This window comes from Apus apus, chromosome 1 (assembly GCF_020740795.1).
Source record: "Apus apus isolate bApuApu2 chromosome 1, bApuApu2.pri.cur, whole genome shotgun sequence".
NCBI classification, from domain to species: domain Eukaryota; kingdom Metazoa; phylum Chordata; class Aves; order Apodiformes; family Apodidae; genus Apus; species Apus apus.
The window spans coordinates 197,564,329-197,590,074 of record NC_067282.1 but is presented as its reverse complement, the minus strand read 5'-3'; the positions used below and the strand labels follow the sequence as shown (position 1 = coordinate 197,590,074).

The following is a 25,746-nucleotide window of genomic DNA, read 5'->3' as shown; positions in this document are numbered from 1 at the left end:
AGATTAGTTAAAACTTAATTTCCTATTTTTTTTTCTTCCCCTACCGCCAATCTAATAAATAGTTAACTCTGGGAAAAAAAATAAGCTGATTTTTTTTTTTTTTTTCTATCCCGAACAAAACTGTTGAAAAGTACTTGATTTGTAAAAAAATGGAGTCTTCCTTTTTAATCTGAAGAACTTTCTTCCTTGTCTATACTTTTACTTATGTTTCTTTGTGAACGGAAAACTCTTGGAGCTGTGCATTGATATGATAGATATTGCAGCTTTTCACATACAAATAGACTTGATGTGCAAGTCTGTTTTCAAAAGCTTGTACTCACTGGAGCTTTTTTTCTATGGCCTCAGGTTCTGCTCTCACTGCAATCACTGACAAAAGCCCTCATTTACTAAAAGAAGAAAGTTTGAAAGAGAAAATGTTAAAGCTAGAGAACCAAACCCATCTATACACCACATTTCACTTCCTATTTGCAGTTTGCTAGGACAGAAGATGTCTACCCAAACCACAACATCAAATCCTTCACGTTTGAGTTCAAGTTACAGTCATCTCAGCTGATAGAGCCACTGAATATATAAGCATTTCATATAGATGCACATGGTTTCAATGATGCTAAACTTATTCGTTTTTTGTGTTGTGTTTTTTTGTTGTTGTTTTTTGAATTTTTTAAGTCATGGCCCTGAAGACTGAATGGCAGCCAGACACAGCCACATGGAGCAACATTGCTAAAGTAAACTGAATTAAAGCTAGTATAAAACCGAATAAATGCTTTATACTGAAAAAGAAATAAATGAAATTAATTAAAAATCTGTTTGTTTAGTTTGAATAAAATATCTTTCTGTCAGACTCTGAAGGTAATTTTGTTCCATAGGAAACACCAAGATGTGGTCACCCTGCTTCCAGGTTATAAAGCTGAGATGAATAGCACCTTTCATAACGGAGTCCTCAATAACCTCTGGACTTGATCCTGAAAACACTTTGTATGTAATTATGTTGGCTTCAGTTGTACTATTCGGGGTGGATTTCACTCACTTAACATTAGACATTTAGAAGTAGACATGGAGGCTCCCTCTGCAGTCAAAGGAGAGATACAGAGAGCACTAAGGAAGAAGTTGTACTCCTTGGTTGAACTATTTTTATTTATTTATTTTTTAAATGTTGGGATGCATCACCATTTAGGGAGGCTGGCATCAATCCCTATCCACTGTATAAAAAGGCACAATGATAAGAAACCTAGGTTTTAGGAATAAGTTTATTTGCAAATTTGAGTGTATACATTTTTGATGAGCAAAATGTGGGACTGGTACACCAGTCAACTGAGCTACTTGTGGAGAGAGTCAAACAGTGAAATATTCATTACTTTATTTTGTGTAAAGCTTATTTTAGTAATGACTGATGTTTCCTATGGGTAGAAAGGGGGTAGTCTAAAGGCAATGGAGATGTTATAGGACAATCAAACCTGAATGCAGTTATGATGTAAATGGAAGTAGCATGCAAGAAGAACTCAATCATATGGACCTGAGCTACAGTAATGGGGTGAGGAGGGCTACAGATCCCACAGAAATCAGTTAATCTGCTATAAATCTACACCTGACCATGTGGGTAAGAGGGGGTTGTGCTCCTATAAAAAGTGCCGTTGAGTTGTGAAGCAAAAAAGACACGAAAATAGTACTGATGTTTCCCAACAGCTCCCCACAAATTACATTTCTAATTCAAAAGGTAGCTCACTGTGGATTGCTGAGATACTCCAAACGTGATGTTGTGCTACAGGGATTTTGCTAAGCTTTTGGGATTTGGCTTCCGTTCACTGGGATTTAGATGCCTCACTAACCTCTGCTGGCTAGGCTAGGTTTCTTGTACACAGAATCACAGATTTAAACCTTTGAGGTTTCCCTCCAAAGCTCCCAAACATCCACAACTTTCATGAATATATGCCTATCTGCATTAGAAATGATGGGGTGATCCTCAAGTTAAGAGTCTATTTCCTTGAAACAAGTTGCACAGGTATTTAATGAAATGATTTTAAAAGAACACTAACTCAAAACAGAGGGAGTGTGTGAACAAACAAACTATCCCACGTTACTGTTTCCAGCCTTCAGACAATGCTGGTAGCTTTCATCTTGCAAATTTTGTACTGTCTTGGCTAGTAGTATATTGTTTTAAGCTACTAAAAACAATCTGTTCTCACTGATGAAGCTATAACAAATGTAATGTTTACAGTTTAAGGAAGACAATCTTTTAATACAATCAAAATAGCTATTTATTGAGGACAGTGAACATGAGCCCACATAATGTATGCTCTAAATCATTGAGGCATGTGGTTTCATTTAACACTATTTTGCTTGCAAAGTGATCACCTAGAGCTAAAGTTTGCCCTAAATTGGTTAGGAAACAAAAATATCCATGAATAAATAACAAATAGGGTGTGTTTTGGAGAAAGTTGTATTCTAGAGCCAGAAAGAACATTTCTTTCTATAGAACCACTGCTTGGATGTTTGTCTTCTGTTTACCACAAGTATGTATTTAAACTAGAAAAAAGTGACTTTCAGGCATTCACAAAGGTTTGTTCATGCTAAGGATAAACAGAACTAGATATCCTGTCTTCTGCGATAAGAAAATACATGGAACAGTTTCTTGTAACTCATGTTTTATTAAAAGAAGAGTGTTTTTTATTATTACTACGGCTGCTACCGGGGGGAACTGGAGTTCTCTGGACACAGCTCAGAGCTGATTTTATTCTTATCCTCCCTTGCTTGGTGCTGAAGCCAATAAATCAATACAGCAGCCACTGTCATTCAGTGAGAGCAGGTTAATGACTTAAACCAATTAGTTCAACCACTGGTTTCGTCAGATAGTAGAAATTTGAGGTACAAATACCCTTCCTTAGAAATATAGAAGTATAATTTTTGCAGAGTAGGAAAATGAATCTCAGTTAATTTTTCATGGAAATTAACTTCTTGTCTGACTCATAAAATACATAGTACTGCAGCTCTCAACAGTTGCTTTCCTTTCCTATCCAGGGCATACATGGAAATACAACACACTTTTTTCTTGCTATAGTGTTTATTTCTTAGAGACTGTTTTCACATCCCAACCATGATCTGTAGACAAAAATTTTATTCTTCTCACCATATTTGGTCCAGATCTCACATGCAATGTGCACCAAAGCTTGAACTAAAGTCAGTGGAAATTGTACTTGCTTCATGAGACAGTTGAAGTTTTTAGAGGACAGGGACTAAACTGGAACAAGAAGGTACCTGGTTACATTGCTTAATTTGTACCTACTCCTGTGATATGCTGAACAAAGTTAAACATTGTGAACTCCGATGGAGTTTGAACATGTTTAGTAATTCAGGATCAGATTCTTTATGACTAAGTTTAGATAATTAGCCAGGCATTTGGCAGCAAAACAGATGTTCTACTTTTACTTCACTCTGCACCTTCCCTGACAGTTTCCCTTTGTCTTTGACAGATTATCTCTTACATCTTACAGCAATGAATGCAGTGAAATCTGCCCTTGTTTCAGAGCTGTAGGGGCTAGAAATGTCTGTCTTCATGCACTCTAACCTCCAGTAGGATTTCTCCTGATGCAATCTACAGTGCACGCTGAGCTTCTTCATAAACTGGTAAACTGAGCGAGCCTTGGCCTTCTCTCTGTGCTCACTGCCTCTTGTTCTCAGTGCAGGTAGAACTTGGGATGATCAGGCAAAAAGGAAAACTAAAGGACTTACAGAAGCCCTTGTCACTAAGGGTTTGCAGGCTTAGGCAATATTTGCAACTTTATATTCCTCAAGTGCAGTGCATAGGGTAGGAATAAGGGTGCAATAGATGTCTGATTGTCTGTGATGACCTGGATGCATTTATCCTAAAGGGAAAATAAATTTTAAAAAATAAACCAAAAAAAGCTATTTAAGAAAAAATGCTGTTCTGAATAAATCAGATTACAACTGCAATGTCAAGGCTCTCTCCAAGCCATATTACAGAGAAAAGAAGGGAGCAAATCTTGACCTTGGCTTTAAGGCATGTTGGGGTGGGATAAGGCATGAAATCAGTGTGCACTACTCTGCAGGAGCTGCATTACGATTGCCAACACTGGAGTAAACCAGATTCTCCTCTTCTCAAATTTGTGGGAGAGGGAGAGAGCAAGGTCCCTTGCCTTGCTCTGGAGACCCTTCAAGTTCAACCCAGCTGTTTGCCCACAGGGCAGTGGGCAAACTCTTGCAACTCCTGTTCAGACAAGACAAAAATCTGTGTCGCAGAAGAGCACAGAAAAATAGGCTTTACCTCCTGATGGACTGCAAGGAGGCAATTAAACACTTCCCCAGTACTATTCTGGTTCTTACTCAACCTCTTTAAAACACCTGACTTTTAGTAACTCTGCTACATTTATATATAAATAATTGTATCCTGTATTTAGTCCTTTGCCAATCAGTACAGATTACTGCATTAATGTTACCCATTAGTTTTGGTGGAACTATACCTGCTGTCTTCAGAGAATATTGATCCAGATACCTGGACAGTGTTGGAGTCTGCATTTGACTGAATTTCAAGTGTGAGACCCAGTCTGCCAACATGCCTGCTCAGTAGCTGTAAGTGCTTAGTGACCCAGTCTTCCCCAGGAGGCACATTTGGTGGCTGAGCTGCAAACTTTATGTTGACTGCACGAGGTTCTTTTTGCCCCTAACTGATTGTTCTGCACCACATCCTTCCAAAGGCTTTCCTATGTGTGGATAAGGAGCTCAACTGCACATGCAGAAGCTCCTTCACCGTTCCAGTTCAGAATCCAGCAGATGAAGAGTCTTTATTTAACATGCCAGTTACAGAAGTTGCTCTGTGTTTGACATGTTCATATCCGATGCTGAGAGCAGAGGCAGGGATGGGTGGTTGGGAATAAGCACTATCAAACTTAAAGCCATTCAGGTTTGTAAGTCAACACCCAATTTCTTGGTCATGTCATTAGAGAACGGGAGGTTCCTTTGAAAATTTTCAGAGTTGGACATAAGTTACAGGATCTTCTCATGAAGGGCCCCAAACAGCCCAAATGCAGAGTTGTTCAACTGGAAGTGATCCACTAAGCACAGTTTAGTCTTACATTTGGAAAAACAGTCTCTCTCCTTAAGAGATTCAAGCAAGATCATTACATTGCATAGTGCAGCAGGCGTTTTTGTCACTACTTGCAGGTGATATAATAGCACTCAGCATAAATATAAACACCTATAGTGAGGCAGCATGCTGCCTCATGTTTCTCTTGCAGTCTTTACTAAGAGATCATCTATCTGCTTGATAATTTATCTCAGATGAAAATAAATTTCTCTGAAATACACCAGTTTGGTAATACAGTATCTGGGCAGAGATCAGACTTACGATCAAGCAAAAAAAGGAATTGAATAGAATGTTAAAAACACCATCTTACCTCTTCCTATTTTTTTTTTTTATTTGCTCAGTTAAATCATGCTTTTATTATTATTTGATGAGAATAAAATAATTCAGGTATCTGATGTTCAATTTTTTTTGTCTTTTACGAGCCACTCAGCCTGATAAAAAATTTGACCAGTTACCCACAACACTGGGTGTGACATCTGGTCTTAGGGGAGTCTCAAGTTAGCTAAAAAGACTAAAGAAGAGAAAAAACCCTCACTTTTCAAATTCATGTTTTTAAGAACCTGTTGGGTATTTCTGCTACCCAACAGTCAGTGTTCTTTCCACGAAGGAAATAATGTCATCATCATTCCCATCATTACAATTATCACATCTTCAAAATGTTGGAAGGAACCCTTCTCTTCCTATTAAAACTTCAGGCCATTTCTGTAAATTTGGAAGAAATTCCTATAACTTTTGGGGCATTTTGAACACCATGTAAGGGGCAAATGGAGTCCTAATGAAAAAGGTCACTCAAACAAGTAGCTTTAATGCAGACAGTGAGAAAGGTAAAATTACTTCTCATGTCTCCCAGTGAGCTGTACTTACCTACTCTGGCATTTTCTGAGCAGTGGCTTAAAATACAATGCTAAGGAATGCACCGAGTGATCATTTAAAATGACACTATGCAGATGATGAATGTCTCCTCAGCCTTCCCCCATGATATGAACTTGTGTAACTTGGCTTAACAGCTTTAGTAACAAGGAACAAAAAGGCATATTCAGTCTGCGCAGAAACTTTACGAACTTTCTGTTTTCATTCAGCAAATAGCCACAAGAGGGCATCTTTTTTCCTGATTTCTTCCACTTCAATAACTGACGCGCTTATTTTTTTCACAAATTCGTTTTGAAAATTCTTGAAAGATGACTCTTCTGCTATTTATTCCACCGAAAATATCTGCACACGTGATATTCAAGAAAAAAAAAAAAACAACAAAAAACAAAACAACAACAACAACAACTAAAATAAAATAATTTCCAAACACAATTCTTTTACATTTCACAGAAACTCCAGACTGGTTCCACAAATAGGAAAAAGGTACATTAATGATGATTTACTTTTCTGAAAAATCCCCAGTACATGAAGGGAGTACTAATTTTCAGCATGTTTTCTTTTTGCCATTTTTCATGCTTTCAGAACACATCAAAGCCCAATTCTGTAGTTCTGATGAATGCTTAAAACATCAACAGGGATTTTTCATTAATCAACCTACTCCTGGTTTTTGCTTTCTTGAGATTCTTCTGGTGCAGAAAGTGCATCACAAGCAGAGTACCCAAATGTTCAGTGAATATCTGGTAACAAAGTAAGGTACTAGAAACATTCCCTGGGAATTTAAAACACTAACTGGGCTCTTATCTGTATCAAACCAATTACAGTGATATTTTTATTAAGCAGTGCCATCCAGGGATTAAAGCAATGAAAAGTTTTATCGATGATAATTCAACGAATGTGGAAAATCAAATATATAATCACTTCCTGAAGGCCTTAAAACAGCAGAAGTCAATGAATGCTATGAAACAACCCGTCTTCCAATTCCTCTGTTTATTTTGTGGGAACATAAGACACGTGTAGACAAGCAGAGCCTGTGTACCTGTGTGTGCAAAGTTTATAAAAACAACATTACCATGGTAGTGTAGTAACAAGCTGTTTTAAAAACCTAGATAAAAAAGTGTAAAGCTGGGCATTGGCAACTTTAAAAACCCAAACATATTTAGATCCTGTTCTGGATATCCAGACCACCCATCTGACTTCTATGTGAATGGCTGGTGAGGATATTCTGCTGAGGTATGTAACATGGTGGAAACTCCAATATATTCCTCTGGACTTCTTTGGTTATTTCATGGGAGCAACAGTCAGGGTCTGTTCTGCAACCAAGTCACTAGCTGAAGTCTGCCAATCTGAGCTCCTCACTAAGGGAGGGAAAAGGTTTTTGAAAGAGCCCCAGTGTGCCTTGTCTGGAAGTGTCTGATATTATCTGTGCCATGTGTGCAATGGCTCTCAGCCTGTGGGCACACAGACTCTTCCTTGGGCAGCCACAGAAGGAAATATGTTGAAGAGACGGGTTTGGTGTGGGAGTGGGTTGGTCCAGGAGAGAATTTCTCTCTTAGGAAGTGGTCTGCAGCATACGAAAGCTGGAGAACCACCAATGTTGCACATTCCATGGGCTAAAAAAATAAAAGCAAAGGCAGATGTATCTCTGGCAACTGCAGTTTCGCATGTGGGCTACACTTAAACGTGCACCAACCCCTAGTGCTGGGCCACTACCCAGCTGCTTTCTCTTTATCAGTAAATGTGGTGAGCTGGCGTTTTTTGTTGTTGTTGTTTTGGTTTTTTCCCCCTCTCAGTCTACAAGCTCAGTGACCTGGAGTTCAGCCCTAGTGAGAATGTGTCACAGGAATAATATGAGTGGACCTGAAGCTCTATCAGACATTATGATCTGGACCAGCACCTGTGCAGGGTGATCACAACAGGAGGCTGGGATGTGCAAACTCACAGGTGTGTGAGGTCTTTGGTCCAGGGGGAAAGTACATGAACGCAGGGTCCCTTGGGTGCCCGGTCTCAGCAGGGTGGGCATATTGCTGCCACACTCTGTGTGTGCCCTTCGCTGCTTTTCACGGAGTTAATGCTTCCTGGTGGCCAGGGCTGTGACCTGCGGCGGGAGCAGCGGCAGTGGGTGTGTGTCTGAGCTGGCTGACACACACACACACACGCACACCCTCACGAAGCAGCCCATTTGCTGGAGGGGTGTGCATGTGCGTGCGAGGGAGTGGAAAGGGGTGGCGGGGATGGAGGAAGGGAAGCCAGGGGAAAGTCTGACACTCCGCGCAGAAGGAGCGAGACCCTCCGCCGCCGCCGCTGGGGAGGAGCCCGCGGCGCTCGCAACGCCTCCAAAAACCCGGCCACCAGGCTCACCCCGCACCGGGCTCATCCCGCATCTCGCCGCCGCTCCGGCTCCCCGGCAGGTACCGGACAACCCTCGCGGGGCAGCCCGCACTGCGCGCCGCTCCGCTGCTCCTCGGAGCACTTTTCCGCTGCCGCGGAGAAAGGGTGGAGGGGGGGAGGGTGGGTATGGAAAAGTGCATGAGGTGCCCTCTGCTTGTCCCAGTCCCTGGGCTCGCCTCTGCCCCGACAGTGCCGGGAGTGGCGCGGAGCCGGGACCGGCACCCGGCACCTGGCAGCGGTCCCTGGGCCACCTGCCTTGCTGTCACCTTGCTGGAGGTGGGAAGCCGCGGTGAGGCGCGCTGGCTTGGGAAAACCCCTCGGCACTGCCCTGGGCGCGCAGCAGAGGTGGGTTTAGGGGGTCAGGGGTGGGGAGGCGACAGGTTTGGGGAACGGGGGTTAAAGGTTTGGGAGGTGAGAGCGATGCGGGCAGAGGGAGAGGTGTTTCGTTCCCTCAGCCCCGGCACCTCAGCGCCTGTTCTGCTTCACTTAGTGTCTCAGAGCGACGGGAAGGGCAACACGGACATCATCAGCCTGTGCTCATCAGCAAAAGTGTTGCGTGCTGGAGCGGTGGCTAAATTCCCTCGTTTCCACATAGTCCTCCAGCATTGTCAGGAGCGCAACTCTGCTGAGTGTGTCCATCACTAGGAGCTGCAGAGCACCTGGCTGGCCAGGGGTGCTCACTGAAATGAGATTATTCGTCTTCTCACACTGACAGCCTCTACTCTGCTTTGTACAATAGCACAGAGGGCGGTAAAGCTTCTTGTTTTGCAGTGAATATTACAAAATGAAAGCTGTTGTTTTTAGAAAGGAAACATTCCTGGGAGTGATGGGCAATTGGTGACTGAAGAAGCACAAAGCAGCCACCTATGTTTCCTGAAAAAAGCTTCATTTTGATTTGAACTGGGAAAACTTGTCCAAGAACAACAGAGATCAATTGGGCAGTCTGACCAAGTGCAGAGAGCACTTTGCTGAGAAAGCAGCAGCTAAACACTGCATCTTTGGCTCTGACAGAGGCCGGGAAGATGCAGGCAAGAACTTTTGCAAGCGTTTGAATGTGTTCTCACTTCTTTTTATTGCTCATTTGCAGATCTTAGGGAACAGGTAAAGAAACTTGATACCACTGTTAACCATTAGCAGGTAAATCACTATCTGGCACAATATTTTAAAACTAGTTTTCAAACCGTCATTAGTGTAGTTGTGATTTTCATCTTTGCCTTTTAATCAGTTTCTTTAGCTCATTATGGGCCTCATCCAGAAAAGCACTACTTTTCCATCTCCTGCAATGTATGTGAGGGCCAAGGTCTTTACTAAATCTGTGAAAACTGAATGTTTAAATAGCTTTATAAGGAGAAATTTTAACATTTTAATCCATAATTGTAATCGTACTGTCAAACAGAGGTATCCAAATTCTGCAGGGTCACACCACTTTTTCTTAAAGCTTCAAAGACAAGTCCTGCTCTGAGATGCTTCATAAATAGAGATGTTTTAGACTTGATCAGGCTGAGCAGCTTGGCTTCACTTTTATTTGAACTTTATTTTGGCTTGGACATCCAGACTAGCCTAAGATCCAGGAATTAAATTTGCTTTCTCTCTTCTTACCACTGGATCAATCCAACATGGATTCTCAGGGTATGGGGAATAGCACCGACTCCTTGTTAGGTGCAGTGCTGAAGCACTAAGAGATGGGCTTCAACCATGAAGAAGCATTTTTATGCTAAGTCTCCCACAGCCAGTATGTGGCCTCTGCCTGTGGGACACTTCAGCCAGAAATGGAAGTAGCAGCTTCACCAGTGTCCTCTGCCATGTCTCAAAGTATAAGAATGACTGTATTTACAAGAGCTGGTGTAAAATGCTTTCAAGGACAATAATCCCAGGAAGAGAGCAAGTGCCTGCCAGTAGTTCTGAGTAAGGCAACTAAGTCTCAGCAAGATATTTTGACTTGAATTCCTGCCCTCAGCTTTGGCTTGGCGGGCAGCTGCTGTCAAATTCCCTTGAAGAGTGATACCTCTTTTGGACCTCATTCACACATACCAGCCTCTGCCTCCTTCTCTCCAGCTGCAGGTTGTGCTGTCAGCCAGCTTTCCAAAACACTGCAATAGCCCTCCCTGATCAATGGTTTTGGTGATTGGGTTTTTGCTGTTTTTTGTTTTTTTTTGTTTTTTTTTTTTAATTTGGTTTGTTTTGTTTTGTTTTTTTTTTTTCTGAGAAGTGATGTTTTCATGGTCGCTTCCACTGTGTTCATTATGCAAATTATACTGCACCCTTGAAATTCTATTGGGATTTTGTAATTGAATTAAATTACACAAGGCCCTAGGAAAAAAGAAATAAATTAATTCCACTAAAATATTAAATGGAAATAGATGTTGTTCATTGGGAAATAACTCTTTAAAATATTGAGCATACTTCATAATTATGACTCAGATATTAAATAATGATAAGTAAATCAGCACTGTAAACACCAAGATATTAAAAAGTTGAGCCAAAGAATGAAACACTCCCAACAAAGCCTGTCCCTGTTTTGATCCTAGCAGAAGAGGTGTACTCATAATCTCTTTCTGTGTTCTACCACTGAACAAGTGGAAGTGCAAATGTCCTACACAGTCAGGAACTTCACAGTTGAATTTGCAGGTCATAATCATTCAGAGTCACTCAGTGAGCATACTGTCAGCTTAGAGTGGTCAAAATAACTATCTATTTCTGGATTCCTTTGGAAACCCTGCTTTGCTTTTTCTCTTCTTCTTTTAGCTGTTAAAAATACAGAAGTTCTAATCTCAGGTATCTCTATGCTGCATCGCTGTTATGTAGATATACTGGTTACCGGTGGCTCTGGAGAGGCTGATTCATCAGCTGGGAATCAGCTGAATTCCCAGCATATGCCGGCATTTCTTTGGCTAAAACCCCTGGTGGTGGAATTGGCCACTGAGCCGCCTCTATACCCTTTGAGGTTTCCTACATGAGGGAATCCTTCGATGCTGGTTAAGCAGGCTTTCCCACCGCGCTCCCCTGGCAAGGCAGCCTGTGGGATAGCCAGAGCTATATTTGTCCATTGTCTTTTTAACCCATGGAAAATGCTTCAGGTGCATGAGAATTGTTACATCAAAGAGATGCAGTGAACGTGTGATGTGTTTGTTTTTCTTGCCTTCTGGATTTTCTCCAACTCCAAACAAGTAACAGAGAAGCTCATAGTAAAGCCAAGCCCAGGAGACATGAAGTGGGGTGGCTGCATTTAAACTTCGTGTGAAGCAAATTTTTGCTCCATGGGTGTGCTATTTTTGTCTTTTTTATAGTATTGCAATTCTGTCATACTTCTTAACACAGTCTCCCCTTCACCCCAACATTTCTGTCTGGGTTTTATGTATTTTATAAACTTAGCAATGGCAGTGAGTCAGTGCTTAAATTATGCCTGTATAAATCTTTAGTTCTTTTATCTTTTCCTTTCTATCTTAGTGTATTCAGAAAGGCCCCTCTCTGGTATTGTTATTTTTCACATCTTAAAGCCATGCTGTGTGAACATCCACATGTTATCTGAGAGTGAGTGATTAAAAAAAAAGAAAGCCAAGAGAAAAAAAAAAAAGAAAAAAACCCCTTCTATTCCACTCTCCCCAGCTTAGATGGATCCAACGTCATCTGGAGAGGATCCAGGATGAGTCAGGGAGCAGTGCTGTGGTCCAAAATTCCAGTATGCATTACAGCTGGGAGGCAGCATTTAGCATCATGTGGAATTATTTTCTTTTAACAGGAACTGCAAAATAATTTATGGAAGTCATATAGACTAATGGGCAGAACAGATAACAGTAAGCCAAGAAGAACCTGGATTCCCATCTGGGTTGAATCATTGACACAATTTGTCTATTGGAGTGATGGGTGTGGTATTTAAGCCTAGAATGTTATGCTGGCTTTAACTAAATCATTACACTTCCCTGCAACATAGCTGGAAAATGTGATTAAGGTTCAGGGCTCTGCTTGTACCTGACAGTTTACCTAGTAGTCAGCTTCCCTGCTCAGACTAAGCACAGTGCAGCAGAGACATTTGTTTGCAGCCTTAATTTGCAGGGTGAAACCTGAAGGGTTCAGGGTATATATGGCTAAAGACAAATTCATGCTCTGGAGCTTAGATATACATGGAGATCTGTAACTCCTGAGAACCACTGGCACTGCATGAATTTCACACTGTATATATTACTCAGCTTTCAGTAACGTGGATCTTTTTTGTACATCTTTGCATATTTTCCTTCCTGTATTATTATAAACAGAAAGAAGAGTCATGTGAGATTTTTCTTTTAATGTGGTCAGTTTAAAAGCAAAACAAATATCCATAATTAAACCATTTCCAATGTAATTGGTCAGTGAATCAGGGAACTTGCAGAAACCAGGTCACACAAAAAAGGAGAGGCTGAAAAGTTCTGTAATGTCTGAGCATACTCCAGTTATTTGCTGAGTTTCTGTTGTTCTTGTTTTCTTACTTATTTTTTTCTAAGGGGATGGGCAGAAGTTACTGATTTTCCTGGAATGTCCCCTGCCAAAAATGCTGGAGACACTGCAGCACTGAGTCTGATCTCATCTTGTGTCTGCATAACTCAGGACTAAATGCACTGGAAAGAGAAAGCCTAGGATTAGCAGAAAATTATACAAAACTAAGGCTGTCATGAAATGAAAGCCTTGCGCCTGTTCTCAGTCTGTCTGTACTTAGTGACTTCAAGGGACTTAAGCACATGTTTAAAGACAGACTGCTATGTAAAATGCTTTCCTGAAAGAGGTGCTCCCTAAAGTCTAAATCTAGAGTCAGATCAAGTGTTTTAAAAGTTAAATGCAGTCCTGAGGGCTGATGTGGCCAAATATTCCAGCTTAATCTTGGCTAGAATTTTAACATTTAGAAGAGCTAGATCTAATGGTATGTGCCTACCTAGCTTGTTAAATTCCCCTGGAATTTATCAATGACACACTCCATATAATTGTGGTTACTTTTTGTCAGTCTAAAATCCTTTTTTGGTTTTTCAAGGGAGAGATTGTAGAGAGGGAGTATGTAAAAAATTCTATTTCAACCAAAAGCAAAAAGTTGATTATTTTTTTTACTTTCACAATGAAGAATTAAAACAATGTCTGTTGCTCACATGCTTAATGTCAGAATCTCTGCTAAAAACAGTAAGAAGAAATTTTCATATGGAACTTATTCTCTGTAATTTTATAATGCACATATGTGAGGTTTTCTGAAGACTTATACTAAAAAGCTTTAGAACATTGTAATCAAGGAAATGCTCATAACATCCTTTGGTATCAAAGGAGTGAAACAGCCACGCTTTGAGAGTGGGAAATAAAATGAAGGGGAAGTGACAAATACTGATAGTCTGTTGCAAATGCAGTTTGTTTTCTCCAAAATTTACAGAAAGAACCAGCCTTGACTGTAAGGTTCTCTCTATTTGTCTAACTTTATTCATAATCTGTGCAAGATGTAATATTCCTATATTAATTCATATGGTATGTTCCACCTAAATAAAAAATACCAATAATTTCCTTAATTTCAAGACTTATTTTCTTTTTTAAGCAGGGGCCTGAAAACCTGTATTAAGGATATAAATAAATCTTCAAAACTACAGTATGTGCTACTAACAGTGTGATCACATTAATTTTTTAATAGAGGAGGCCCAGGAGCAAATTTGTATCTGTATTTCATATTTTTTAAAATGTTGTTTTTGGTAGGAAGCATGCCTAAGACATGGATAGTCATGATGTTCCACTTCTGTTTGTATAGTCATTAGTTGCAAGCAGTGGACCTTTTCTCATTCCAAGCAGTTCTCATTATTAGCTATATTGCAGTAGCATTAGCAGGTCCCAGTCAGAAGTGAAAGTCCCCTTGTGTTTAGCACCAGTGATGTATCTCATTAAACAAAAATCTAAACCCCACTTTCAACCATAGGGTAGGACAAGAGTCAACAAGCACAGAAGATGAAGAGTTGCAGGTTCCTCAAGAAGACAAGTAACAAACGCAATTTTATTTCACAGAATAAACAGAGCTCTTAGCCTGCTTTTCTGTTGTTGGATGATAGAAGCATGAGGGCAAAGTTGAATTTGTAATGACGTTATGAGATCCCCTATTGTGAAGGAGAAATAGGAAATTTGACCTAATGCCTCAATAAATTAATTATGTCAAATTAACCTGACTTTTGGTTCTTTTGACCTCCTTAGTTTAGCAGATTAATTTCTGAACAATGCAGCTGTGAAGAATCCACTTTATTCTGGGGGGTATATTGTAAGGAAGTTGTAGTATTTTCTTGAGGCACAAAGTCTCCACATGAACAAATCTGGAATTCTTGGATCCATTGGGCCATGTAATACTTCTAAGCCTTTATGTTTCAAATGGAGCAGAACTCTTGTCTTCAAAAGAATGAAAAAAATCTAGTATTAATACTGTGCAGAAACATATTTATCGAGAAGGAAAAAACATAATTCAGGTGTTGGTTTTTGTGGTGTGGTGTTGTTTGTTTTAATTATTATTATTACTCTTTATTTATTATTTAGGAAGAAAACATACCATTTTTTACCTGGTCTTTATGTATCTCAGCACATTAATAGTGAAAATAGTTGGTGTCATCTAGTTTGCTATCTTAAGAGTAAAATATTGTAAGTCATTCATTTGTTGAAATAGGTCAGTTCAAAAGAACAGAAATCCAAACATAAAGGGTGAGCTAAAAAAAGCAGATATCTTTATTACATCTATTCGCTTCCTAAAGCTTACATGTAATATCATGTTTTATAGAGAGTTTTTTGTCAATTAATCTTTACAACTGCATGTCTTAATTTCAGAGTTTTAAGTTAATTAAGTATACTTCCTGAATGCAATCCTGCAAAAGCAGTCTTGAGTGAGAGTTTTCATAATGATTTAGCTACAGGAAAATCACCCACAGATGGGTGAGTTTTAATTTAGCACAAGCCACTGTGCACCTTCCATTAGGATGATGTACTCTGGACCAGAGGGGAAAACAGCTTGTAGATAAAACGGCTGCACCGAGGAAGTGGACAGTGTCCATGGGAATGAAGGTAGCACACAGAAGTTGTTATGTTCCAGAAAAATCAAGATGTGACAAGCTGTGTCTCCAGTTGGTGGAAATTAGAGATATGTAACTAAAACCAGTGGAGTGATTTGTAATAGCTAAGGGCAGTCCTGTGTCTTCAGGAGGAATGAACAGCTCCAAAAGCTGAAAGGGGAAAACAGAGATTTAAATCAGTGGTATACACAGAAAGCATTTAGGGAGTACAGTTGTAAAGAGAAGCTAGAGACTGGAATACTAAGCAAGTGCTATTGCTTCTTGTGCTCTGACTGGATAATTGTGGTGGGATCCCCAAAAGCCACAAGTCATGAGGGAAGGCTGTGTAAGCCAGCTTGCAGAAAGTTAGGAGGAGCACTGTTGCAGCCTAAGCCCTGAGCTGCAGATTTAAGCACCTGAATTAATTAATTTGGAATCATCAACCATGAGCTCTCCCAACAGATAGATACCTATATAGCATCAATTTTTCCTTGTGCCAAAAAAAAAAAAAAAAAAAAAAAAAAAAAGCACAACATAAAAATACTAGAATAAATTAATAAAAGTCTAATATTGATTTCAGTGGTTCAGGTGCCTCGGTTTTCTGAGATGACCTGGAGGTGAAGTTGTTTCAAGCATGTATCTGGGCAGCAGTGTTGCTGGTACTTGGGAGTGTGGCTTTTTCAGCCACCACTGTTCCACTTTGTTACAAGTGCTCTGTTATCAAAGGTCCAACAGAAGGGGATGTAGCATGGTGTGGTTAGAGCAGTGTGGTTAGAGCATCCATCTTTCAGGGATAAGATTTCTTTTACTATACTTACTCCAATTAATGTTTCGATATCAGTGTTGATTTGCTATTTGATACTAAACTACACTACTGAAATAATTATTAGGAGTCAAATCCTATCTGTTCCTGAAGGGGTGCACTGATCTTTGGGCTGCTGGATAACATGTGTTGGGGAGATTTAGATTGTCTTCTGGTTTCAGTCTGTGGAAGAACTGAGCACTCTTGGAGCCCATCCTGGCTTTGCAGGCAAGGTGGGCAGAGGTACACCTGGTTTTGTACACCACTGGTGCTAACAGCTTGGAATAATCACATTGTTGTAGGAGGACCCAATGGCCCAGGTGCCATGGGGGATGTGTTGTTAAGCAGGTTTGGCTACATGCAAAACCTGGTAGCAGCATTAGACAGGTGTTATGCTGGTTTCGAATGTTGAACCTGGCTGACTGAAGAGGCAGTTAAGATCATAAATCTCTGTTATTAATCTAATCTTCTGGGTAAAACAATTCTAAGAGACAAGGATGCTTTACATAACTGCTGCCTGAATCATTGTGTTCTGTTGATCTGGTGTCTTACACAATATATAATGTTGCTAGAACTGAGGTTTTCTCAGACCTGATGAAATTCAAGATGTTCATTTTAAGACTCAATATATTATTTTGTAAACTGAACTCAAAAGTTTTAAAGGCTTCAAAGAAAAGCTGACTGGATGTTGAGGAAAAAGTGAGAGAATTACTGCATCTAAGAGAGTTACTAACATTGGTCAGGCTTAAGGGTCTTTTAGGTCCTCTTTCTAGAAGAAAAGATGAATTCACCTCTACTGCTCTGTGCTGTCTAACATTTTAAGATGAGTGTATTGGGTAATACCATTTGTCCCCCTGTACTCAACACTGGTGAGGCCACACCTGGAGTATTGCTCCCAGTTTTGGGCACCTCAATTCAAGAGAGATATTGAGGTGCTGGAGCGAGTACAGAGGAAGGCAACGAAGCTGGTGAAGGGCCTAAAGTAAAAATCTTATGAGGAATGCTTGAAGGAGCTGGGAATGTTTAGTTTGAGAAAGAGGAGGCTGAGGGGAGACCTCATCAGTCTCTACAACTACCTGAAAGAGAGGTTGGTGCTGGTCTCTTTTCACAGGTAATTAACGACAGAACAAGAGGGAATGGCTTCAAGCTGCAACAGGGTAGGTTTAGACTGAACATTAGGAAAAAAAAAAATAATTACAGAAATAGTGGTTATACACTGGAATAGGCTGCCCAGGGAGGTGGTGGAGTCACCATCCCTGGCTGTGTTTAAGGGTCGTTTGGATGTGGTGTTGGTGGATATGGTTTAGGGAAGAACTTTGTAGAGTAAGGATGATGGTTGGACTTGGTGATCCCAAGGGTCTTTTCCAACCTGAATAATTCTATGATTCATTTGCAGTGTACAGATTTGTTCTGGAGTTATGACTGTGGTTATAGTTCTCTAGTGACATCTACAAAAAGCAGACATATATTATCTCATAAAGCTGCCTCAGGTTGAGGAAAAAAAAAAAAAAAAAATCTATGGCAAAGAAATATCTTTCCCAGTGTAACACACAGGCAACATGTACACCTTTCAGTGGAATTAGGGGAGTTTTCACATGGGAAGATTTTCCACCTTCAGATAAAAATAAGCTGTTTGGGCTAAAGGCTAAGAAAACTCAAAAAATAAAATATAGGTGAAAGGCAAAATAGCACACTGATTTTCTTATGGTACCCTTCTGACCATTCAGATATCTGTTTTGTTTTATTTTGTTTTTTTTCTAAAGAGATTTATACTTTTAAGTACTGATACATTCTGTGGTAAGTACATTGATTCTGTGATTCTGTGAAATTATTACGCTTCGCTCACAAACCTGGAGCTCCTGTGTCCTTTACTTCCTGTGATTTTGCTACAGCTCATTGCTTTCCTAAATGGCAACACGAGCACCATTACGAAATTCATAACACAGACATTGATCTCCTTGATGGTGCTTAAAATCAAATCCTGGCTACTTGGTGATAGATGAATCTATGCTTTGGCTCTTACAGTGATGGAAGTGTTGGGTTTTTTTCTGAGTTTGTTACTGGTTTATATTGACACATAAGTATAAACACTTAGGCAAAAAAAAACATTGCTGAAAACTCCAGTTCCATTTTCCATACCTTTCCACAGCCTGGCAGAAAAGCAGGACGTATTTGTAGAAAACAGTGCAGGGAGTTTGTCTCTTAATCCCAAACATCTGGTTTCAAAGCAATTAAAAAAGAAGTAATAAAAAAAACCCCAACAAAACAGAATCGAATCATCATATTCAGTTTAATCCCCAAGGCTGAATTCTGCCTTTTTTTTCCCCAGTGTTTTCCATAGTGCTTGGACCACACTGGCTGCCAGCGTGTCCTTTGGCACAAGGGCTAGCTGAAATTGCCTGTTCCTCACCCCTGCAGCAGCAGTTCTCCAGGTGATTTTGAGGCACAAGACAAGCTGCTCCTGCCTCCAATTTCTTCTCCCCTCTGAAATTTCAGCTCCTTCCTACAGTTTAACTCTTTCTCAGGCATTTGTAAAAACCTCAGGTACAGTTATCCTGTATCCTGTCAATTGCCAGAAATGGTCCTGACATGATGAAAAAACCTCACTCCCTAGGGGTACTCTGCTCAGTAGCAATCTTCCATGTGGGGTGTTAAGCTGTTAAAGGGAGAGAAGTCAGACAGATTTCAGGTCTTGTGTCAGGTTTTCATGACACTGGTAAAAAGGCTTGTGTTAATGATAGCACTTATGTCACCAATGTCACAGGCACAGCTGTTCTGCACTTGGTCAGTGCTGAAATATGGATTGTGATTTTCTTAATAAAGACAGGCTATATTTTTCTTTTTACCCTAAATTATCACCTGTTGTAAGGATAATAAAATCTGCTCTAAAGAAAAAATACTTTCCAGCCTTTCTGTCCTTTCCTTCCTTCCTTTCCCTGCAAACAAGGTAAATGCCACTAAAGTGAGGTGAGAGGAGCGTTTTGGAAATTTTTTTTATTAATTGCATTTTGTTTTCCATCCCGGAATTCACAGGACACAATGGGAAGTGAGATCTGTCTGACATCTCCAAGATAAACTGTTAGTTTATCTTGTCTACAAAGTGCTTAACTCACTTTATAAGTGAAATTGTATGTAAGGCCAGAATAACTGGGACACAGTGACTTTGAATATAAGTAGCATTATTATCTTTGGTGCAAATATCAACTGAGATTACCAAGGTCTGTTGTGATGGCCCTGGGGGAATCTCACAAGGCCTTGCAGTAGGCACTGGAATATCCCTACTGTTTATTTGTTTTCATTCTTTTCTCAACAAAATAGTGTTTTGGTGCTTGGAAGGTATGATCCTTTTTAAATTGTGCTCTCCCTCTTCATTCTCCTTTGATTCACATGGGAGAAGAGGTGTGAGCACAAGCAGTAAGAAAAGTTGGAAAGGTGATGGCAGAGGATGGAGAAATTAATGATTGACAATGTGGAAATGAAGGCTGTTCTGTAGAGCCACCAAGACTTTGTGTGTGTTATGTTCTGATCAATCCAGGATCCTCACTCAGTGTCTCCAGTGGCTTCCCATAGAAGATCAGAGGTTTTCTTCCAACTAGCTGTAGTAGATTCCACTGATGGGATATATTCTGAGCTACAGTTGTGTTACAAACAGCTTCCCAGGCTGGTGTGTGCCACCACTCAGGGAGAAAACCCAGTGATATGGAAGCAGCAGCAATTGCTCAGGGTTCTTTTTGGACATACTCAAGTTTAATCTGTGACCTCAGTCCCATGGGTGTCTTTTCTCATGTAGCTGTCATTTCCACCTCCTGCTTTTCTGTTAGGCTGGGACAAAGTCCTGAAATAGGCATCAGAGTTTTTGGCAGTGTTTGCTGCCTAAGTACTTATTCTTTATTCCCTACAGAGATATGGTGATGCATGAGATTCTCTGGTTTGTGTAAAACTTCCAAGTAACATGTTCCTCTTGTGGTTCACAAGAAGTAGGTTGGAGACAGACACAGAACAAACATGTTTCCTTGTTCTGAAGCTGGTTTATGGGGCAAAAAGTTCTCATTTTGGTGTAGGAGGTTTTTTTCAATTTCAGAAGATGGGCAAGGCAATTCGATAGAAAGAATGTTAGAGAGTCTGATTTTCTTGATGTCCCCAGAAACTGAATCTTATTTGGACAATAAGTGCTAGTCCATAAACAAGCTATTGGATTCAGTATAAGGGTAACTGTAAGGTTTCTGTGGTCTGTTTAATACAGCAATAGATCAAACTGAAGTCTGAAAAAGCTTTTACCATTATTTAAACATCTTTCTTGATAGGAGCATGAAACTTTACCTGTATGTTTCCCACACGCTGTCCATGCTACTTACAGTTTCTAAAAACAGAACAAGGATAGGCTTTGATGATAATACAAAGTTGATACAGGATTGCTTTGATTAGCTAGAGATCAAGGCTGCTGTCCTAGAGAACTGCACTAGTGTAGTACCAGAAACAGTTTTATCTTGTCATTTGTTTGAATAATATGAGACTGTCACCTCTCGCTCCCTGCAGAAACTTGCTTTTCCATTTCACCTTACTGAGATAATAAATAACACAGATTAATAATAGAGTCTGTTTTATAAATTGACCTTTATTGTGACCCAGGTACAAGTCTCAGGGAAGTCAAAGGACATTCTTAGCATTCAACAGTTCTACCCAAGATTATCCTAAGAAACACATATCGCCCAATACTGAAGTCTGCTCTGGTCTGATAAGGTTTGTCTACATGCGGAAGTCAGCGTGCTGTTAAACTAACAGTGTACAGCATGGTACAGTGTGGTATCACCCACACACTAACTCTCTGCATGAACAGTCACGGGGTGTATGTCCCAAGTCTGCTTCTGAAGTAAAGTAAGCTACTTTCTAATTAAAAGTCTTAAAATAGACACTTCTGTGTGATGTGATTGCAGAGCAGTCTGTATGCTGTAATTCCCATTTTACTGTGTCTGGACTCTCATTTTGACAAGCCTTGCTCTACAAGAAGGATGCGGACAGGCTGGAGAGGGTCCAGAGAAGGGCCACAAAGATGATCAGAGGAGTGGAGGACCTGCCATATGAGGAGAGGCTGAGAAAAGTGTGTTTGTTCAGCCTTGAGAAAGAAGGCTTCAGGAGATCTTATTACAATGTTCCAGTACTTAAAGGGTGGATACCAGGAAGATGGAGACTCCCTATTTACAAGGAGTCACATGGGAAAAACAAGGGGTAACGGGCACAAATTGCTCCTGGGGAGATTCTGATTGGGCACAAAGATAAGTTTTTCACCATGGGGACAGTTAAACATTGGAATAGTCTCCCAAGGGAAGTGATGGATTCCCCCACATTGGACAGTCTTAAGTCTCAGCTTGACAGGGTGCTGAGCCTTCTCATATAAACTATAGTAATACCTAGAAAGGTTGGACCAGATGATCCTTGAGGTCTCTTCCAACCTGGCATTCTGTCATTTCATTTTTAAGGTCCTGAACAATAATTTCTCTAAGTGCAATAGACAATAGCAGTGTGGTGTACTGCAATACAGAGTGCACAGATGCTACACACCAGAGTAGGACTGCATGCTCATTTAAATTAATATGATATACTCAATGATTTTAGTGAAAGATCAAACTTTATGCTGTTTTTTGTGTGTTTATGTTATCACAGTAACACCTTAAAATCCAATCTGGAATTTTGTCTCTGTTGTGCTATTACTTTTAAGTTAACACCTAAGGAGAGCTTAGAGAACAGAAAGAAAAATGAGAAGGGAGGCTTTAAGTCAGGTTTGATTTATGAGGAAAAATTAAAGGATTTGTGTGTGCATAGCTTGTTTGAGTTTGACAAAGAAGAAGACATGACTGTAAATACTTCAGAAGTTTAATTCCAAGAACAGCTGAGGATTTGCTTAGTGTTAAGGACATTCCAAAGGTTAGACCAGCAGCTCAGGAGGCCTGAGGTTAATTCCATGACATAGGTCCTTAGGCAAGTAATTTCTGCTTAGATCCTATTAAATTCCTAAAGGCACCCAACTACCACTTTGTCTACATCGAGTATTAGTCAGCTGAGACTGAAAACCACTTAATTTAGGCAATTAACTTGCTAAATACCTTTGCAAGCCTGGATCTTTACCTGTACCTGCCTCAGCTATGTCTGTAAATTGATAAAAACTACCCTTTGTGATAAAAGGAGTGTGAGAGTAACAAATCTGGAAAATATGAGTGTTCAGATGTTGTAACAATGGGAGCCATGCAAGTATACTTAGTAGAAAAACTAATTAAGTGGGGATTTATTTCCCTTGTCTGTCATGTAAGGTGGTCACCTAATCTTCTTCTGTTTTCAGTACAGAGATGAGGTGCTCCAAGGGGCAGTGTGCTCTATTTGGCTACAATATGTGAGCTGGTGGATGAATTCACTCCAGTAATGCCTGTCTTCTTCTCTGGAGGGATCCAAGACAATGCCTGAATTTTAGATGGTTGGAATTAGGCAAGGTGAATGTTATCTTAAAAATAAAAGGATTAAATGAAATAAACTCTGCTTGATTTTAAGGGGAAAAAAAATGTCTTTAATTAGTGTATTTGCTGAAATGCTCTTTTAAAAGAATTACAGAAACCACCTCAAAGAACTTGTGCTTTCCTCTTATTATTTTTCACAAAACATTCAGGAGTCTTTTATTCAAAACTACTTGCATGATAGAGCTCCCATTTCTCTTCTTCCTGTGAAGTAGTCCTGGTGCAGACTAGCAACATCCCAAAGCTGCTATGGTGCACATACTACCAATGTTATATCCAAAAAGGCCTACATGTGTCAAGTTATGTAGCTCTACCTTTGAAAATCTAGGCTTTAATAACTGAAAGGGAGCTGAGCTCTTTTAGAAATCTACTCCTAACGTCTTTTGCTTTAACACAGTGATGTTATGCTAATTGGAAATGCTGTGTTGCATCTAGGTGATAGCTATCTCCTTGACAGTGATTATTTCTCAAAGAACATACAGTTACGACCACAGTGTGCTTAAAAAAAATATATATAGGAAAACGAAAATTATTCAGAGAACAGCTACAGAAATTCTGGGAGCTTCTATTAGAGCTGCTGGAGGTCCATATGCAAAGCATCTGTAGGATGCTGAGAGTCTGAGGAAAGGTTGAGCAATAAAGGCTCATAAGGAAGACTGAGATGACCTATCTGAAGTCTCTTCTAACCCGTGCAATTGCACAAGTTTGCATTTCAAAGAAAGATTAGCTTAATTAGTTTATGCTGCTGTAGACATGACTCAGTGATAGAGTCCTCCCTTGTATTATTACATTCATTACCCTGCAGTACAGCAACATCTCTTTTTGATTAGTTTACTCTATTTGGTTTGCACTCTTCAAAGAAAAGGCTTGCTTTCAGGTTTTGTCCCTCTTCTTTTGGTAGCTTTTACTTACAGTCTCTCCAGAACTCATCTTCACACAGCTGGATAATTATTTCCCTGGCAGTTGTTTGTCACTTTCCTAATCCTCTAACTCTGCAGGGAAGGAGTGTCTCTTTGCTATTCAGCCCATCTTCTAGCTTGTCTGTTGATGAAGAATCAGAGATGACTGAGCAATCAGTCATCCTGGGGACCTGGTGTCAGAAAGCCTGTGGCTACATACAGTACTGGACTAGACTTATGCCTGGGAATGTCTAAAATATGCTGAATTCAGCAAAATGTGTTTGCAGGAGTTTAGTACTTTTTTTTTTTTTTTTACCCAACACCTATTGCTTTGGGAAATCAGAGATAGACTGTCCTAGAAATTTAGAATCACAGAATCATAGAAACACAGAATCATTAAAGTTGGAAAAGGTCTCTAAAATCATCAAGTCCAACTGTCAACCCAACGCCACCATGCAAACTAAACCATGTCCGAAAGTGCCATGTAGAGGAGGATTTAGGGTTCTCACAGGGACCTAAAAATGCTGGGGATCTTATCTGGATGTGGAGCAATCCTGACCCTGATCAGAACATGAAATAAGAACTTCCTGATTGAACATGTTTATTTGGAACACAAGGCTATGAGCTTAAAACTCCATCTTCAACCTGAATGAGTCCCTGCCAACCAGTTAGATGGGAGCCTGCACCTGTCTCTGGTTCTCCAGCAAGACAGGATATGAACTAGGTGCTGTGTTCCTGGTCACTGTAAGGACTTTTGGCTTTTCATGTTGCAGAAACACAGATGCCTGAGGTGCTTATATTCTGCACTGTAAATGTGCAAAGGAATAAAGCCAGAGATTATGTGAATTGCACTGAGACCAGCTTTTTGCTGGGCTGCCTTGACACCTCAAAGTGCTAATCTGTACCATGAGTAACTCCAAACCCGTCAATTCAAATAATCTGCTTTATGCCTTAATTCAGGGGCTCTGAATCATCCTCTGAAGTAGTGAAAGATGCTTCCAAGTGCCCAGTGCTTCAGACACATGGAGGGCAACTCTGTGCGTTACTGCTTGTACACAGGTCCCCACAGGTTGTAAAACAGAATAGAGGAGAGAGAGAAAGCAGACAACACTGCCAGGAACATGACATTGCCTTTATATTGCTAAGTATCTGATTGTACTCTGTCTTTCACTGTTATTAACAACTGTCTCAGTTTTTGCTCCCTCTGACTGTTTTATCCATCTGGTGTCATTCATTATATACTTAGACTATAAGCTGCAAGGAGGAGAAGCTCTTATATCCTCCTTCATAATATGTGTCGCTCTATGGGGCTTTGCCCCTGACTGGGGCCTCTAGGCACTGTCCCAGTATAAATAATACATAAAAATAGATCAGCAGTGTAACATCCATCAAGAAAACTATACAGAGACCTAAACAGTGCTTTTGTATTGAATTGCTCTACTGTCTAATGTGAAACTCATGCAATGGCTTGCTGTAGCTTTTTTGAATTAGAAGACAGACCGTACAAAGCCTTCTATCTATGGGCAGTATACAGGGAGCTTGGGGGAAATCTATAATTACTAAAATCGGGAAGAGTGCCAAAGATGATTTACAAGTACAGGGAAGAATGCATCCTTTGTGACATTCAGGTTTTTATCAGGTTTATTTTGAAGGCTTTCCAAGATTAATAGCTAAAAGCATAAAAAAATTTTCAAAGTGAAGCAACCAGACCAAATTTCAGCTGCAGCAGTAACTGCAATAGCCCAGGGGTTTGCAGCAGCTTCCTCTCTTGACACAGCACTTGTGGTTCGTGTTGCACCAGGTAGGATCACAATACACAGAACAATTGATCTCAGTGATACAGACAATGTTGGAGGTGTGCAAGGGTAATAATACACAACACAGATATTATTAATATTATCACCTCTATCACAGCCATTGTTGTAAAGTTCATCTGCACTCAAAGCCTCACAACAATACACGGTATCTACAAAGAGCATGAGTTAAAGCTTCTGTGAGCTAAAGTTAACTTTAAAAAGTTAACAAATATGTTAGAGAACAAAGATTCACCTCAGAAATGAGATATTACTGTTCTCATTCAGCTTTGGAGTCATGTAGGGTGTAGCAATTTGCTCTTGCATAGTTGCAGGTAATTGTTCTTTGCAATTGATTTGATGGAATTACT

At 40.1% G+C, this 25,746-nt stretch overlaps 1 protein-coding gene across 3 annotated transcripts in view; it reads left to right on the top strand.

Moving 5' to 3' along the window:
• The first annotated feature begins 7,807 nt into the window (after positions 1-7,807).
• SEMA3D (semaphorin 3D) overlaps positions 7,808-25,746 on the top strand; it is a 144,902-nt gene continuing 126,963 nt past the window's right edge. Inside the window, exons 1-2 of one of the 3 annotated variants that reach the window (XM_051640410.1) lie at positions 8,356-8,376; positions 9,444-9,493. The gene's annotated coding sequence lies outside the window, so the exon portion shown is untranslated. Of the gene's footprint in view, positions 7,910-8,200; positions 8,377-9,443; positions 9,494-25,746 lie in introns of those variants that run through there. The other 2 variants (XM_051640420.1, XM_051640400.1) reach the window with 2 other exon arrangements.